This window comes from Equus przewalskii, chromosome 3 (genome assembly GCF_037783145.1).
Source record: "Equus przewalskii isolate Varuska chromosome 3, EquPr2, whole genome shotgun sequence".
In the NCBI taxonomy this organism is placed as follows: Eukaryota; Metazoa; Chordata; class Mammalia; order Perissodactyla; family Equidae; genus Equus; species Equus przewalskii.
In genome coordinates this window covers 113,040,836-113,058,246 of record NC_091833.1, presented here as the reverse complement: position 1 = coordinate 113,058,246, position 17,411 = coordinate 113,040,836, and the positions used below count along the sequence as shown (strand labels likewise).

Here is a 17,411-nt window from a genome sequence, read left to right as displayed (position 1 = left end):
GAATGATGACATATTAAAGAATATCCTGAAGAAAACATTTTGACAAGCAGTCTTCAAGTACAGTGACTTCGAAAGGAAGAGGTTGGTTTCTGGCTCACGTAAGCATCTAGGGAGACAGCCCAGGGCTGGTGAGGGGTCAGGAACCAGGGCCCTTCCATCTGCTTTTCTACCACCACAATGGCCTGTGGTCAAAGCTTGCTCCCATCACATTCCCGCCGGCAGGAAGAGGGAAGAGGGATGGGAGGGTGCACCTGCTGCTTATAAGAGCAAGCTGTGCTCGCTTCAGCAGCGCATGCACTGAAATTGGAACAATACGGAGAAGATTAGTGTGGTGGACCCTGTGCAAGGACGACATGCGAGTTCATGAAGCATTCCACATTTTCTGGATACAAAGAACAGATTTGTGGTTAAGAGGGCAGGCGAAAGTGAAAGGGGTAAAGAGGGACATGTGTTTGGTGATGGATGGAAGCTAGACTTTTGGTGGTGAACATGAGGTAGTCTATATAGAAGTGGAAATATAATGATGTACCCTTGAAATGTATATAATGTTATCAACAATATTACCTCAATTAAAAAAATAAAATAGAAAGGAAATACAGCTTTTCTAGGGAAAAAAAAGAGCATCACTTCTGCTCACATTCTCTCAACCAGATTTGGTCACATGGTTATTCTTACTGCAAGGGGCATTGAGAAAAGTGGTTTTAGCTTGTGGGTATGCCCTCGCTGCTATGGATTGAATGTTTGCGTCCCCCCCAATTCACAGATTGAAGCCCTGACGCCCCATGTGATTGTATTAGGAGACGGAGCCTTTGGAAGGTAATTGGGTTTAGGTGAGGTCCTGAAGGGGGGGTCCCCAGTATGGGATTAGTGCCATTATAAGGAGATGAAGAGACAAGAGCTCGCTTTCTCCACAAAATGAGGACACAGCAAGAAGGCAGCCATCTGCAAACCAGGAAGGGAGCCCTTCCCAGAAAGCCAAACAGCCAGCATGCTGATCTTGGACTTCCAGCCTCCAGAGTTGCGAGAAACAAATGTCTGTGGTTTAAACCTCCCAGTGTGTGGTAATTTCTTAGAGCAGCCCAAACTGCCTAGGACGCAAGCCAACGCTGGGCGATTCCATCACCGAAGGGAGTCAGGGAGGATGGATCTGGGAGACAAGAACGTGCCCTGCCACAAAGCAAACTGCTTCTCGAATCTACGACTACAGACCCCCTACCACACAGAACAAACCAGAAGACTTGACGGGGACACAGTGAGCACGAGTGACATTGATTTAGGCCTTCCTGGGGTTTGAAACCCAACTGAGTCTTTTATATTCAGAATCAACTAGAAACCTCAGAACAGCCCTACAAGGCTGGTTCTCTATCATCCCCATTTTACAGATGAGAAAAAGAGAGGATTAGAACGCTAAGCAACTTTTCCAGGATGAGGAAGCGTCAGAGTTGGAATCTGACCCAAAGCACTGTGTCTAGAGGTGGTGCTTTGATCCCCACATTGCACTGCCTTCCTAGAGCCACAGAATTCCCGGCCCCACCTCTGATCCTCTCAGGGTCTTTTTGGCGGACAAGCACTAGGGTGGCCCCAGGATCTGATGCTCATCTCCCGTGTGAGCCCCTCCCCTTGACTGTGGACAGAAGCTGTGAATTGCTTCTAGACGTGACGACCATGGAAAAGGTGATGGATGGCGGTGATTAGGTGCATGTGATTACGTTACACAAGACTGGAACACCTGTCGTGCTGGGTGTGAATGAGCAAGCCGCCGTGTTGTAGTGCCCTTTGGAAAAGGCCACGTGGCAGTGAACTGAGGGCAGCCTTGAGCCTCCAGCCAAAAAGAAAATGCACCCTCTGTCCAGCAGCCTGTAAGGAACCACCAACAACCGCCTGGGCTTGGAAGCAGACGCCCTCCCCAGCCAAGCCTCAGATGAGACCGCAGCCCCAGCCAGCACCTTCACTGCAGCTCTGGGAGACACAGAGCAGAGGACCCGGTCACGCTGCACCCAGATTCCTGACCCATGAAAATTATGAGGGAGTAAATGTGAGTTCATTTAAATGAGTTGGTGATATTGTTACACAGTAATACAGAACTAATACCGGGTTAGTTTCCCCCTCTGACAATGGGCACATAAGCCGCCTTTCACATATATGCTCAGCTTGTAGGAAAGGAAGCCCTTCCCCTCCACCTGGCTGTGTTAGTTTTCTATTGATGCAGTAACACAATACCACAAAGTCATGGCTTAAAACTGCACACAGTTATTCTCTTACAGTTTTGGAGGTCAGTCTCATTAGGTTAAGGTCAAGTTGTCTCAGGGCTGGCTCCTCCCAGAAACTCCAGGGGAGCATCTGTTTCCCTGTCTTTTCCACCTTCTAGATACCACCTGCATTCCTTGGGTCAGGGTCCCTTCCTTCGTGTTAATTTCCCAAGACTTCCATATTACTCATTTTGTTTATTCATCTATTCTAGAGCACCTGCCATATGCCTTGTGTGGTTGTGATCACTGCAGACAATAACAGCTTCCTACAAAAATGCAAGAACACGGTTGTATGCTCTTACAGTTCTGGAAGATGGAAGTCCATCAGGGTCTTGCTGGGCTAACACCAAGGGGCCAGCAAGGCTGCACTCCTTGCTGCAGGCTCCAGGGAAGAACGTGTTTGCTTTCCTTTCCCAGCTTCTGGAGGCTGCCTGCATTCCTTGGCTCGTGACCCCCTTCTCCATCTTCAAAACCAGCAAAACTTTGATTGAAACCTCGTGCTGCCATCTCTCTCTCTGCTTCACTCTCTTCTGCTCCCTCTTCCACTATAAAGACCCTTACGATGACGCTGGAACGCCGAGATAATGCAGGATAATCTCCCCACCTCAAGGACAGCTGATGAGCCGCCTTAATGCCATCTGCCACCTTAATTCCCCTTTGCTGTGAAACCTAACATAGTCATAGGTCCTGGGGATTAGGACACGGACATCTCTGGGTGCCATTATTATGCTTACTCCAATATGCCCCCCACCCCCAGTGCTGGCGTCTTAAAAATAGTATCTCATTTAGTCCTCAGAACAACCAAATAAAGAAGTGCTATTATAATTTCTATTTTACGTATAGGAAACGAGAGCTCAAAGGGTTTACGTGATTTTCCCAAAGTCGTGCAGCTGGTAGTGGTGGTATTTGAAACCAGGAAGTTTGGATTAAAGCCCACTCTCTTAGCCACTATGTGACATTGCCTCAAATGAAAAGCCTGCTATGTGCCAGACACTGTGCTGTATACGTGCTCCTATAAAAATACCCTTAACTCTCAAGCTTGCCACGGAGAGAGAATCTCCACTGAGGGGTGGGGTGGGGCCCTCACTGTCCCAGTGCTCCTTTCCTCATAGACCTCATGCTACTGGTTGCTTCTACTAGGACCCACCTCTCTGGTCTGGGAGAGCTGAGTGGTGGCAGTGTCCCCTTTAGACCCCCTCACAGAGCCAGATTAAGGGCCAGCAGCTGAGCGCTTCCCTGAAGCCAACCTCGGAGAGGGGCCAATGGTCCCTGGAACAGTCAGATGGACACTCTCAAAGGCAGTGTGGCCGAGAAGAACCCTAGGAGGAGCTGCACAGGCCCAGGAATGAGACCCGCCAAAGGCAGGCTTGAGGATCGACAGCTGCCTGCAGACTCGACTCTGAGTAGGGAGGGCCCAGCCAGCTGCAGAAGTTTTGTTTTACTCTGCAGAGCCTGCAAGTCTGGGCCAGAGCAGAATTGTTCTGACAGCAAAGCAGACGTGGAGGCAGCCACTAGGGGCCCTGCTTCTCCACACCTGCCACTCTCTCGCCCTAAACACGAAGCAACTATTTAGGGAACAGCAGTTCCAAGGGTGAACTGTTAGCCCACCCAGGGCCCACACACATTTCCACCCTCTTCACAGAGCTCCTGCCCTTTAATATCCCATAGCACAGCGGAGACACAGCTAAGTTTTTAATCCAGATATTTTCCCCAGGAGCCAAAGGATTTCAAAATGGGAATAAATATGGAAAGTAACAGAAAAGTACATTATCTCAGCAGCTATGCCTCCTGGCTTCTGACCTGCTTGCATCTTAGTACCCACTCCCCAGAAGTCCCCCGCAGACACACCTGCCTTTGACGAACGTTGATCTAGAGAGATATGGACAGTCTCCTTGTTGTCCACCCAAGGACCACCTTCTGAGGTCCAGCTTCGCAGCTAAGGACCTTACTCAAACACACACACACATGCACGCACACACACACACATGAACACATGCACACACTCATGCGCACACACACACACACCCCCCAGAAAGAGAGAGAGCAGAGAATTCAGTCACGCCTCACGATGACTCAAGAAAGGAGCATCTTTAGCTCTTTTTACTGAACAGGAAACTGAGGCTCCGGAGATGAGGTGCCACGCCCAGCCAGGCGCAGTGGGGAGTGAAGCCGCGGCTTGGTTAAGCCTTTTTGGACTGCAGAAACTGCCCCGCCTCCCCATCACAAAATGAAAAAATAAGCGCACACAACTCTTTTGGCCTCGCTGCCCTCCGCCCTCCTCATGTCACCACTAAATATTCAAATGTGGAGAATTTCCGCACTGGAGAATACAGAGTCAAAGATTTTCCCTAGAAGGCCTCGGAGCTTGATTTCTCACAAATGGCCCCAAGGATGGAAAAAAGTCTCCCAAATTGAGACTGGCAGGAGAGCGGGGCCCATTTTGTCTGATATTCCTTCTCTCCTTTCTTGGCACCGGCAGGCTCGGCTTGCGCCAATGGAAAATTCCCAAGTGCCAAGCAGTTCTCAGATAATCTGCACGCAAAAAAAAAAAAAAAAAGCCTTTCAACTAAGACAGCTCATGAGGGATTAAGGCGGGGCTCCAGCCAAAACATATATTTTTTTCAGATTCCTGACATCTTTTTCATGTCAATCAGGAGGTTTGCACCCAGCCTCAGCCTGTCACTGAGCTCAGCCCTGGGCTGCACCAGAACCAGGATTTGCGGCTCTTGAGGGCCCCAGGCCTGGGCTTGGAAATGCCCCGTGGGAAAGAATGTGGGCTGCCTGGGAGGGCTGGGGAGGAAGGGTCCCTGCTCGCTCCCGTCCAACTTGTGTCCAGGAGAGGATACGAGCAAGCTTGGAGGTCATCAGACCAAAAAATGGCAGTGACCTTGGGCCTCCTGGGGAGCTCAGACCCAGGAAAGACAGGGGATGGCCGTGGACAGGGGTAGAGATTCAGAGAGGGTGGACAAGAACGAGACAGACTTTGATTGGCAAAAGATCCTTGGCTCATAAAGACCAAATCTAGTCTATAATGCTCTGTTCATAAGACAAAAGATTTTTGGAATCCCACATCATGCCTTCTCGTGCTAACAATAACATTAGTATATTCATTTAGCCAGTATTTATTAAGCACCCGTGTGTCAGGCATTGTGAAGAAGTGAACAGTTCAACAGAGAACAGAACAGCAGCCACCCCTGCCGGCAGGGAGCTTTCATCCTGATCGTAGAGAGGAGCATTAAAAATAAAAATAACTATAATAAGGGTTAAGTAGTACTGACGGAGCTGTGAGAGTGCGTGGGACAGGGAAATCTGATGTTTATTTGGCATGGATGTTTTCACAATGCTTGTTCACCCCTGGTCTTTTTTCTTTTTTTCTTTTGGCGAGGAAGATTCACCCTGAGCTAACATCAGTTGCCAATCTTCCTCTTTTTTTGGTTAAAGAAGATTGGCCCTAAGCTACCATCTGTGCCAGTCTTCCTCTACTTTGTATGTAGGTCACCACCACAACATGGCTCATGAGAGGTGTAGGTCTGTGCCCGGGATTAGAACTTGCAAACCCAAATGGCTGAAGCAGAGCACACTGAACTCAACCACTAGGCCATGAGGCTGGCCCCATGTTCATTTTTAATCTTCTAAACAAACTTGAAAGGTAGATATGACTGTATTATAATCAGTAGTTGTTCCATGTTAGAGACGAGGCAACTGAGGCTCAGAGAAGTTAAGGAGCTGACCAGGGTTGCACAGGGCAGCCTGGAAGCCAGGATCAGCTGACTCCAGGTCTGAGATGCGCTCCCTCGGCGCCGTGCAGGGTTCCCCTGCTCACAGGCAGATCCAGGGAGATGCGCAGGCAGCTGGGGAAGCTGTCTCCCTGGCATCCCCTCACGCAGGGTCCCTCTTGGGGAACTCAGCAGACCCAAGAAAGCACCGTAGGAAACTGGATGAGCATGACCTTCCAAGCTGAACTCTGACCACCCTGCTCCCCTCACCAGCCCCAGGCTCAGCGTGATTCCCACTGCCCTGACTGGAGAGACCGTTCTACAGCCACAGCCCGGCTCTCTACACCTTCGTCAAAGACCACAAAGTCGGAACAGGCTCTGCACGCACCCACCTGGCGGGGCGACGGTTTCAGAGCAGCTCGCCCTCCTTTCCCTCCTGTCTCGGACCTGCCACCCGAGCTTCCTGGCAGGCAGGATTTCTGGGGAGAGGGACCCCCGGCGATAGTGCATCTTCAGGCAGGCTGCGCTTGCCTGCTTACATTCCCTCTCGCCCACCAAGCTGTGGATTGGAGAGAGCCAAGTTCTAGCCTGCTTTCACCACTTTGAAGCTGTGTGACCCCTGCTGAGTTATTCCACCCTGCTGAGTTATTCCACCCTTCTGAGCCTTGGTGTTCTTCCCCGTCCAACGGGGACGCGTGCAGCTAACTGGGTGGTCCTGAGTTTACGGGTGACATACATGCCGTGCGCTCAGCACGGGGGCTGGTTCTTCTGAAGTTCCTCTCGTCTTCCCTCCCATCCTCAATGGCGAGGACCACATTTGCACCTCCACCCCCAGCTCCTAGCATGGGGCCGGGCACAGAGGAGGCACAAAGAGAATCTCTTTTTTATTAGAGTGGGTTTGTCTTTTTCCGGCTCATGCTCTATCTTGTGGGCTCTGTGGGGCTAGAGCAGCGTAAGATTTCGCCACACAGCCTCGGCCCATGACTGGATCTATGATGAGGTATTTCCAGGTCTCAGAGACACACATAAAGAAAATGGAAGCAGGCTGGAGTATGGAGTCAAGAGACACAACTTCTAGCTTGGGCTCCAAATTCCAGCTCCACAATTTGCTAGCCACAAGACTTCAGCAAGTCATTTGGCCTTTCTGGGCCTCTTTCTCAATAACTGGGTTGGATCCCTAAGGACTCTTCCGACCCTGACCTTCTTTGAGGTTGAGATGAGGCCGAGAGGCTTCCTGCAGGCCCCACCTCATCTCTCGTGGACCTTGGGGGCCAATGCTGATTCCAGAGCCAGGATTCTTCACCGGGGCCGTGTTGCCTGAATTACACATAGAGCTCTGCCTAAAATACCATCTCAACAGAGGAAGCACTGGGCCGGGGACACATACACCCTGCGATGAAAACTACAGGGCCTGCAGGAGATCAGCCAAGCCTGACGTGGGAAGAAACATCAGCCCAAGATTGTTTTGTGGGTCCAGAAACCACGCCGTATTTCTCAAGGTGTACAGCTCTTCCCACTTGGGGGAATCCTGAGAGGCTCTAGGCAAATACCTTCATATTCTAAAATGTTTCCCAAAGGCATGTATCAGTTTCCTGTGGCTGCCATAACGAGTTACCCACAAACTTGGTTGTTTTAAACAACAGAAATTTATTCTTTCACAGTTCTGGAGGCTGGAAATTCAAGATCGCAGTGTTGGGGGGGCCACACTCCCTGCAGAGGTTTCAAAGGGTCCTTCCTGTGCCTTCTGGCTCCTGGAGGCCCTGGACATTCCGGTGCTCGTGGCCACGTCTGCAGTCTCTGCCTCCATGGCCGCATGTCCTCCTCCTCTGCTCTGTGTGTCTCCTATTAGGACACTTGTCATTGGATTTAGGGCCCACACAGATCATCCAGGGTGATCTCATCTTGAGATCCTTAATCACGTCCACAAAGATTATTTTTCCAAACAAGGTCACATTGAGAGGCTATAGGGATCAGGGTGTGAACAGATCTTTTGGGGCCTCACCATTTAACCCACTACGTGGCATATTGGAGTTCGACTACTTTTTTACTTTATGTAACAGACTTGTACTGGAATGTATCCTCTTGCGATGTTTTCATTTTTAAGACGGAGAAACTGAGGCCCAAAGAGGAGACTTGACTTACCCCAAGTCACATGGCTAAAAAGCCTTGAAGGTTGGAGATGACATACTTGTCCCTCCATAGGGAGTGGTGAAATACCTTTTGGTATGGCTCATGATGGAATATTATGCTGCTGTGAAAAAGAATGTGGTTGATCTAATTGGTTGATATAGACTGATATCTAAGACCTGTGGTTGAAGTAGAAAGGGAAGCTACAGAATAGCCCCACCACCCAGTTGTGTGATGTTCTATCCGTTGCTGTGTGTTTTTGTGCACACAGGGCTGGGAAGCTGCACACATAGAGATTAGAGACCAGGCTCCAGAGATGGACCTGGTCCTAACCACTCTTCTCCACTCATCGGCACAGGCTTTGGGAAAATTACATAGTCTTGCAGAGCTCCCATTTTTTACTTTTTGTGAGGAAGATTGGCCCTGAGCTAACATCTGTCACCAATCTTCCTGTATTGTATTTGGGATGCCACCACGGCATGGCTGGATGAGCAGTGCTAGAACATAGGAGAGAAAAGATTTTTAAAATATTTAAAATTTTTTGAAAGGATCAATCTACGCAGACAAACGTCCAAATTATAGGACACAATAGGAATTTTGAAAAAGAGAGCCGATCAAATTAACAATTCAGGGTACTTTCTTACACCTGAAAGCCACGGGTTTCCAGATTGAAAGGACTCACCTGAGGCCCAACACGAAGGACCACGGCAGGTGCATGATGACGAAATGCCCAACAACAGGAAGCAGGAAAGGATCCCAAAAGCCTGTGAGAGAGAGAATAGGAATCCGAATGACATCGCACTATCGACAGATGGAGGTTGGAAGGCCACAGAGAAACAGTTCCAAGGTTGAAGGAGCTGTAATGCTACACTCGAGCAAACTACTATTGAAATGTGAGAGCAGAATGAAGACAATCTCAGTCATGCAAAATTTTGAAGATTTTGCCTCCCATGTAGCCTGCCTCAGGAAGCCCCTGAAAAAGATGCTCCACCAAGACAGGAGATAAACCAACTGAAAGAAAGGCATAGAAGGGTCTGCTTGGGGGAGCAGTGTGAGTTTGGTACACTCCACCTCAGCAACCCTGGCTCATGGGTTCAGATCCTGGGCATGGACCTACACTGCTGGTCAGCCATGCTATGGGAGCATCCCACATATAAAATAGAGGAAGATCGGCACAGATGTTAGCTCAAGGCAAATCTTCCTCAACAAAAAAAAAAAGAAAGAAAAGAAAAGAAAGGGCATGGAAGCCAGGAAATCAAGGATCCAACCCAAGAAAGAGGCAAAGGGCGCTTCCTGGATGATGGGAAGAGACATTCAAGGCTGACAGCTGTGCAGTGGCCTGCAAGGCAACCAGTGGCAGGAGGGTAATGTTCCCCAGGGAAAATGACTCAGCTGGTTGGGTAGAGGGGGGACATGGGCCTGAGAGACTACCTGGTATGTGTGAATTTGCCCAGAATAGTTTCCATGTCTGAGAGAGTGAGGAGATGAATTAGTGACAGGCATACAGGAAACTAAACAAAACACAGAGGCAATTATCAACTCCAGGAAAAAGAAAAGATGATACAAGACAGGAAATGTAATTAAAGTCAGCACACTAGGTGGCATGACCGTGAACTCCATTTATATGGTCATGATAATAAACACTGAATGTTGATTTAACAAAAAAGGAAACTATAGTTAGAATGGTGCGAGGGTTCTTGGGGGAACCAGTGAAAGAGCAAATCTTCACCTTTGTAGTAGAATGCTCGTCAATAATGTTCAATACAGAAAAATCAAGGATAGTAGCGAAGAGATGCTATTTAGAAAGAGGTAAGAAAACGTCAGAGGAAACAAAGCTGGAAAAGGCTGCATCTGGGCAGAGGGATCAAGGTGGGAGGGGCAGGATTGACGCTGCTTTTTTTCATTATGAGCCTTTTAGAACAACTTGACCTTTAAAACTCTATACTCTTACTTCTTGAACAAAAAAATCAAAGTTACTTCTAAAAACAACTTCTAAAAGCCAATAATCCCTGGGGAGAAGAGTGGAAATAAATACGCTCTATACTCTTATGTATCCCTTGTTTATCTTACAGTGGGAATGCGTTTGTGTGGCTTATATTAAAACAGAAACTCACATTTTAATGGTTAACCTAAAAGGATCGCGGATTTGAACCCAGGACTCTGACTCTGTGGGGACAGAGCTGGCAGCTAAGGATAGTGAGGGGGAAAGTTGGACCAGAAGGACGTGTCAGACTTGGAGCAACAGAGGGACGAGGGGAAGGAATTCCCAGCTGGGAAAAGACATGGAATATTTGGCTCAAAACAAGAAACCCACACAGAGATTTTGGTTTGAAGCTTTGGAAAACATTTGTTTTTGTTCCTCATAAAAAAACGGATGACGAACGGGATTATTTGAAAGACGATTTTAACAAGAAAAAAACTAATAACATTTCATTAGCCTTCTCTTACCAGCCCATGATTAACAAGTCCAAAGACGATTTTAAGAGTTTTTGGGTTCTTTATAATCGTCAGTGAAAATCATCAACACCAGGAGAGAGTTTGGGGTTTGTTGGGTTTTTGTTTGCTTTTTTTTTTTTTGACATTCTTTCTTCTTCTTCTAAGTGTTTTACTTGATGTGTATTTTTGCAACCACTTCGAGCGCTTTCAGAGCTTATTACTGTGTTAAAAAAGGCACTTAAGGCAAATGTGGGTGGACCGAAAGGAGACGTGCCTCAGAGTCACACAGAACTTAATTTGATCCCAAACATTGGCTCCTTTACTGTGTGATCTTGAGCAACTGACTTACCCACCCTGGGCTCCAGGAGTCCCTGAACAACAGGGACGGGACGCCCATCTCCCTGGGCTGTTGATTGAATATTAAATGAAGGGACAGGAGCAAGGAACCCAGTGGGTGCTCGGCAAACAAAAATCGCTCTTCCTTCCCCCAACGACAGAGCCAGGAAAGGACTGAAATGCTAGCAACTTCGATGACTCTTCTCATAGGTTCATCCTAGTTGAGTTTCCTAAATTCACCTGCATTCTGAGCACTTTGGGGAAATGCCTGTCAGTAATTCTCTCGCAGACATCACAGACGGCCGGGCCTGGTGAAAGCTTCTGCGAGAGCTGTGGAGCGTCGTGGCTGTTTCGAGGCTCAGAGGCTCCCACTCGCTCTCATGGCTTAAGGCTGCAGCTCATCTGGGTCATGAAAAGAAAAAGGCAGCGGTTGTCATACAGGAGGCAGACCCCGGGGGAGCAGTGCGCTGTGCAGGTGGGATGGGAACATTGCTCGGGTCCAGGACTCCAGATGTCCAGGGCTGGCCTGTTCCTTGCTGTGCAACCTTGGGCAAATCTCTCAACTTCTCTGGGCTTGGCTTCTTATCTGGCAAAAGGGAACCATCCCTCCTGTGTTGTGAGCCTCGCTGGTTTGGGGTGAGGCTCTGCAGGGGAGAGTGCAGGTGTCTCTGTGTCTTTCCCACCAGGATTTCCCCTCCTCTCTTTCTCTCCCACCTGGACTGATGGGGACAGTGGGGGTCTTGGGGGGAGAGGAAGCAGCAGAAATCTAGGCTTTCTGCCTTCTGAGTCCCGGGAGCCTGAAACCAGTGGGGGCTTACTGAGGCCTAACTGAGTCTCTGTCACCCTTCTAAGCACAGCACATGCATCGACTTGCTTAATCCTCGCAGTGGTCCTGTGAAGCGGGAATTATTATAACACCCGTTATACAGACGGAAAGACTGATAACCAGAGAGGCTAACAAATGTGCCCAAGGCCAGTTAGCGAGGGGCCAGCATTTGAACCCAAGCTTCCTGGCTCCAGAGATGGCACGCCCCTTCCATCCCCTGCTCAGGAAGCACCGTCGCCCCAGCCCGTCCCTCCTTGAATCTCGAAGCGTCCTGCATCCCTGTGGACGGGGGAACAGCAAGCCGCGAGTGGAAGCTGGCGGGCCTGCACAGAAACGACAGCTGACTCTTCCTCCATCACGATTTTCCCCTAAATCTGCGCTCTGGGAGGCTGCTGACTTCTCAGCGTCCATCTCCCTGCCTCCTCGGCATCCAGGAGCCCCCGGGCCCTCAGAGAAGCAGGCGGCACTGAGGACGGAGACCAAGAGCTGGGCTCAGTGCTCAAAGGTCCTCAGTTGGCCGTCCAGCTGCTCCACTGGGACCTGCGGGGCCTAGAGCTGCCCACGAAACCTCTCAGAGCTCTGGGCTTCTCCTGTGTCTGAGATGATAATCCTTCACTTAATTAATAATATCGAAGCCCTACTGTGTGCTGAACACTGTTCTAGGTGCTGGGGATTCCACAGGGAACTACGCAAGGTCACTGCCCTCACGGTGCTAAGAGTCAAGTGGAGGGAGCGAGGGGACGAACAAACCCATGCATCCTCTGCTGTCAGGTGGTGATGTGTAGGAAGAAAATGGAGCAAGGTTAGGAGTCAGCGTGAAGGGATGATTGTGCAGTTTTAGACAAGAGGAACAGCAAAGGCTTCTCTGAGACACTAGAGCAGAAACCCGATGGGGCAGGCATACAGATACCCAGGGGAAAATCATTCCAGGCAAGGGCAACAGCAAGTGCAAAGTCCCTGAGGCAGGAATTGTGTGCCATGCTTGAGAGGCAGCCAGAAGGCCAGAGGAGTGACCACAGCATGAGACTGGGAAAGTCACAGGCGCAGGGAAGCCAGATCATGGAGGGCCTTGTGGGCGGGGTGAGGACTCTGCATTCTACTGTGAGCGAGATGGGAAGCCATTGAAGGCTTATGAGCTAGGGATTAAAATGATCTGATTTAAATCTTTGAAAGATCCTTCCCACAGCTGCTATGGAGGACAGGATTGACCAACCAGCCAGCTACGGGGTCTTAGAAACCGTTCCATCCGGACTCACTGAGGAAGGGCGAACATTTGGCGCAAGACTTGGGTGGGGGTGAGGGGGCAAGAGTAAGGACCCCAGGTGCAGTTCAGACAGACATGGGTTCAAGCTCCGGTTCCTCCATTTAATAGTCCTGTGACCTCAGAGAAGTTCCTTAACCTCTCTGAGCCTCGGGTTCCCCCTCTGTAAAATGGGTCATCAAGAAAATTCCATGAAATAGCACAATGCCGGCCACGCGGCATGTTTTCCCAGACAGCGTTGCTGGAGAGATCACTTTGCATCTATGGGCTCCAGTGGCCGTATCCATGCTTAGTCATCCCATTGCAGGAGCCGGGAAATGAACACTCAGAGAGGAGAGCGAGTGGCCCAAGGCCCCCCGGTTAGTAAGTGACAGAACTGGGATCCAAACCCAGGCCCCTGGGTCTGCTGCTTACCAGCCACGTGACCTCAGCAAGAAGGTGATCCTTCCTGAGCCTCATACGCTGAGCATCAGTATACGTGATGTGGAGTTAACAGCGGTACCCACCTCCCATGGAAGGATGCTTGCGAGGGCTCAGCCCAGTGACTGGCAGGCGGAGAAGACTTCGTGCAGCACTGACCTGATGTTAAAGGTGATTATTAAACAGCCAATGTATGTTACTTATTAAAATGATTACTCCACGTGCATTTGTGGAATCTCTAAGCAATATCTGTCTCCCCCAAGCCTCTAGTGTCCATAGAGCAGAGATCATGTCGTTTTCCCTCCTCACCAGTGTATCCCCAGTACTGGCCCAGTTCCTGGTACATAGTTGGTACTCAGCCAATACTTGTAAAAGGACTTAAGAGTGCCTGGTGCATTATGGGTATGATAACTGCTAAGTGAGTGGATGGATTAAATGTTTCAGGAGGTAGTGAGCCTCCCATTCCTGGAAACATACAAGAAAGCAGAGGAGCAGAGGTTGGCTTCATCCCTCCATTCATTCATTCAACAATCACTGCATGGTTGTCCATGACGTGCAAGCCCCATGATATGCACTGGGGTCGCAGCCCTGAACCTTTCAATGGGGCAACCAGATTGGAACAAATATGGAGCATCTGGGGGTGAGGAGTGCTGGGGTGAAAGGACACAGGCAGAGAGTGACAGATGGACTCGGAATGCAGGGATCTTGGAAGAGGCACAAGAAAGAGATGCTGGAATTCTTCTCTTTCAGGACCTGGGAAGAAGGCTCCGGCTGGGCGACTGCAGAATGCCCACCAGCTACAAGACGCCTTGCTCCCTCAGAAGGAGCTGATGAGGAAGTGCCTGCTCTGCAGATCTGTGAAGCAGGAGACTTCAGTCTGACCTTGGACCAAACGACCTGAGTGCCTGACCTCGCTCCACTCTACCTCCCTGCCTGACGCCGGGACTGTCACCAACTCTCTCTGGGCCTCAGTTTCCTCCTCTGGCCCATCAGGACGTGAACCTACAGCTGGCTGTCTATGTGCCCGGCTAGCTCTCTGATTCTGAGCCTGGACCTTCCAGAGTCCCTGCTGCAGACACGTCACCCCCAAGCCGGGCAGCAGTTCCTACTGGCATGCTGCCAAAAGTACCTCCTCGTAAAGGTGGGGAGGGGGCGTCCTATTTTACGAAGACTTGTTTATTGGCTGGGAGGTTGCCCAGACCCCTGGAGGCTCAGCTGTGCTGACCGGGTCAGAGGGACCAAGTCTCCAGGAAGAAATACTGACAAGCTACCAGTGCATGGGGGCAGGGCCACCTACACAATTTGTGGGGTCCAGTGCCAAATGAAAATTCATGGCCCCTGTTCAAAAAGCAGGGGAAAGCGCTGTTAAGAACACTCCTCTCCTTGTGGGCTCCTCTCGACCTGTCGTGGGGTTCTCAATCTGCTGTTTAATGTCACGCTCCCTTGTGTGCCATCAGGCATACTGGCAGGTGAGGGCAGACCCTCACAGGCACTGGGGCCCCAAACTGTGACGTGGCATGCGAGTACACAGCCCGCCAGCTGCTGGGCTCCCTCTCCGGCCAGCTGCCAGGTCTAACCAGCAGTGGAGAAGTCAAGGCACCTCCTCTTCCACCGGACTCACCGGCCCAACCAATGACAGATGGATGACCCCCAAGTATATTGCAATCTCTGTGCCAGGATGTGCTGGGCACCTGATCAGACTGAGCCAAGTTGCCCACTTGTACCACTGCCAGTGAACATGTACCACTGCCACGCCTGCCTCAAGATGCCGTGAGGTGTGTGTGCCCAGCCTGGACTCCCCACCCTGAGCCCCCAGGCCCTGTCAGGTGGAGGGCAGCAGCAATCACTGGGCAGGGCAGCGGGGAGGCTGGGAGGGGCCTGGATCACCGTGTCACTAGGGAAGCAGGCAGCCAGGAACCGTCCCAGGGAGGCAACGGGAGGCAGGTCCAAGCCCCCAGAGCATCGGACATCACGTACAAAACATAAATTCAAAGGTAAAATTACTAAGAACTTCAAGATGCTGACTGCAGCATTAAACCCCAACAGTGGGGCCCTTCTGAGAGCCTGTCCCAGTGCGAATCCTCTGGCCCCAGGGCCATGAAGCCAGCCCAGCTTGGGGGTAATGTGGGACCCAGAATGGGCCCTGCAGTGCAGCAGGCAGGGGCGGGCTCCACTCAGCCATCTATTTCAGACCCCCCACCAGTCCTGGCTAGCCGGGCTGGGGGTTGTGCTGGACCCACCTGGCTGCAGATGGAAACAAGGAGCCGAGCAACTGGAGAAGCCCACGCAGGAGAGCAGATCTGACATGGGAAAACAAAGACCCCCGAGATCAAGGAGGACCTCCAAATTGGAGATCCTCTGAAACCAACGCTTCCTGAGCCGTTCCAGGGGCCTCTCTCAACAAGACAGTCATGTCCCTCCAGGCTCCAGGCTCTGCTGCTTTCAGCCCGGGCTGGAACATTCCTGTGGTCCCTGCCCTCCTTAAATGGATGAGCTGGTGGGATGCAGGCATAGACCCTGAAGCCAGCCCATCTACGGTCAGCCAGCGTATCACGAATGACCCAGGCCTGCCTTCTCACCCCAGATTTACCCCCTCACCCACTGAGTGACCATAGCAACCCACTGGGCCTCAGTTTCCTCATCTGGAAAATGGACACAGTGAGAACCTGCCCCAATTAGCTGCTAGATGATGAAGATGAAAGGAGACTAGATTTGCAAATTCAGTGTAAAAGCAGAGATGTCCTTTATCAAGACAAACCATGCCAGTGCCTTTCCACAGCTGAAGGATGGTCACAGCCTCGAAATTCTACCCATGTCGCTGGTTGGGAGACCTCATACTTGCTGGTCCCTTGGCCTGGGTGTCCTTTATTCCATGCAAATGTCCACTACATCCCCTTCTCAGGGAGCCCCCCCACACCCACATCCCCCGGTTTTATATGCCACCTGGCTTGGGAGCTCATTTTTCATTTCATTCTTAGTGTCAGCAGCTTCCATTCTCATCCTGAGCTGCTCAGGAATGGGCACTGAATGTCACAGCATTGTCCCTAGCACCTGTCGTGTCCTGTGCCCCCCCCGCCCCCCCCATAAGCCTCTGCCACATGAACGAGTGTCCCAGGAACCCTACGGCCACTTTACCCTCTTTAACAGAAGAAATTATATTAATCATATTGAAAATAAAATAAAAGAGGAGAGAAAGGGGAAAAAAAAAAGTTGGGCGAGGCTGAAAGAAGAGTGGAAAGAAGAAGGGCCCCCCAGGCCTTTCCGGGGTCCTCACTTCCTGACCCGGCCTCCCCCACCCTGCAGTTAGGGGACCTCTGAGTCAGACCCTGTGCTAGCCTGCTGGAAATCGGGGCCACGGCGCAGGCGCGAAGCCGTGCCCGGGGGAGCAGGGGTGCACCTGCCGCAGGCCCTCACCCGCCAAACCGCTCACCGGCCCAGCAGTCCGCGGACCCGGCCGCGCACGGATCCGCAGCCCCCACGGCCGACCCCAGCCGCTGGATTTACGCCGGGGGAGCCTCAGATCGCCGCCGCCGAGGCCCGACTTCTCCCAGGCGTCTCAGGAGAAGAAAAGAGCCCAGAGGTTTGTCCAGGCGCCTCCTTGCGTCCCCGCCCTACCCACTGCACAGCGAAGTTTCCAGCACAGCCCCCACCTCTGGCATCTCTCCTTGGAGACCCCCGAGGGCCGCGGGGAAAACTGGGGATCCGGGTCAGGAGTCCACGTTCCTGAGAGTTCCCCCAGAAGCTGCTTGGCGACCGTGGACGCGTCAGTTGGCATCTCTGGACCACAGCTGACCCACCCGTGAAAGGGCATAACGACAATATTTTCTTCTAAAGGCCGTGCAGTGATTAAGTGAGATAATGCGGGGGAGGCTCCTGGTACAGAGTCTGGCTCAGAGTAAGCCCTCATTTAGGGGGTGGGGGGTCCCCCACCCGGAACCATACCGGAAGCTGGCATAAAAAATTAAGCACTTATCAAAACATAGCCTGCCCTCAGATAGCTCACAGGAGAAGAGGGGATTGACGGATGTACTCGCGCAAGA

General features: G+C 51.1%; 1 non-coding gene across 1 annotated transcript; it reads left to right on the top strand.

Moving 5' to 3' along the window:
* Window positions 1-273: 273 nt before the first annotated feature.
* Window positions 274-383, top strand: LOC139082691 (U6 spliceosomal RNA). Its single transcript, XR_011538900.1, has one exon. It is a non-coding gene; the product is annotated as a U6 spliceosomal RNA (small nuclear RNA).
* The last annotated feature ends 17,028 nt before the right edge of the window (window positions 384-17,411 follow it).